Source organism: Parasteatoda tepidariorum, chromosome 10 (assembly GCF_043381705.1).
Source record: "Parasteatoda tepidariorum isolate YZ-2023 chromosome 10, CAS_Ptep_4.0, whole genome shotgun sequence".
Classification (NCBI taxonomy): domain Eukaryota; kingdom Metazoa; phylum Arthropoda; class Arachnida; order Araneae; family Theridiidae; genus Parasteatoda; species Parasteatoda tepidariorum.
This window is the reverse complement of record NC_092213.1, coordinates 57,978,775-57,980,033: the sequence shown is the minus strand read 5'-3', so window position 1 is coordinate 57,980,033 and position 1,259 is coordinate 57,978,775. Positions and strand designations below refer to the sequence as shown.

At 38.4% G+C, this 1,259-nt stretch overlaps 1 long non-coding RNA gene across 1 annotated transcript in view; it reads right to left on the bottom strand.

Moving 5' to 3' along the window:
- LOC122270230 (uncharacterized) overlaps positions 1–445 on the bottom strand; it is an 8,862-nt gene extending 8,417 nt beyond the window's left edge. Inside the window, exon 1 of the long non-coding RNA XR_011637924.1 lies at positions 263–445. This is a non-coding gene — a long non-coding RNA (uncharacterized lncRNA). The remainder of the gene's footprint in view (positions 1–262) is intronic.
- Positions 446–1,259: the final 814 nt, after the last annotated feature.

Below are 1,259 nucleotides of genomic sequence, written 5' to 3'. Positions count from 1 at the left end.
TGATACGAAGTTCACTGTACATTGCATTGTTATTTAGTAAGATCTAATAATTATGTCATTACCTGTATATTCACACGTGGATCCCTAAATCTTAATTAGTTAATCTAAATTAATTTAAATAATATGAAAACAACAAATCTACAAATTATAATTAATTTTAATCCTGATTATCTGATTACACATCTTGATTATTACAAAAAACTTAATTAAACCCTAACACTCACAATGCTATATAATTAAAGTATAAATAAAGTCAACATACCCTTGCACCTTTCTCCCTCACATCAGCGTCCTTCCTTCAGACTGGTCACCTTCCAACTACCGGACGGCTCTTCAAGATTCTTCATCCTTTCAGGGCAACCCCTCAAAGTCCTTCTGATTGGTTGATGAAGAAGGGGCTGCCCTATTGGCACCTAATCGCTCAGTTGGTGAAGTCGCCGTAACAATAGTATTCAGATACTCGGATATATCGGATGTACTCAGATAGATTGCATTCGAGGACCAGCTTGTTTCCGGGAGTGGAGAGATCCTGACTCCGTATCTCCGGTCCAACTCCTCTCACTCTACTCATCGATCAGAGGTTCCGGGTCTGGCTCCACCCCACAGCAGCTCTGGCTAAAGCAATCTCCTGTCGTCCCTGGCTTAGTTCCAGAGGCTCCGTTATACTTCCACCTGTCTCGGCTCCGCTCCACCACCCATTTTAAACTTGTGCGGGCAGCGCGGAGGAATTCTTCTCCGATCTCTTTACTCCCACGCGTAGCAGCGCAGCACCAGCGAACGTTACAACAACAACAAAAAAAGTTCAATGAAAAAACAGTCAAATTAAATACTTTAAAAAGTGATTAAAGCTATAGCAAACAGATATTTACAACAAAACAACAAATTTCAATTACAATACCATCGCCTTATCAAAAAAAAAATTGAAAGATACCTTTAATTTTTTTGAAATACCAAAGCTCAATTTGTTCAAATGACCTGTAACGTTATCAGGAAACAAAGAAAAGGAAATTTGAGCTCACGAATTTCAAACTACAACTAATTTCAGAAACACTACTACTTAAAATATTAAGAAAAAATTGGGCCAAACGCCGTTTTTGATTGGTTACATAGTTAAACTGCCAGAGGAGACCAACAAATTAAACGAATGTACATAAAAGGACCGAGGTCCACCTACAAAAGAAATCAGTCCCCACTGACTCCTTACATTCCAGCCCATGTAAATAAATGTTTACATATTCAGGTATAGACTACTTTTTCTC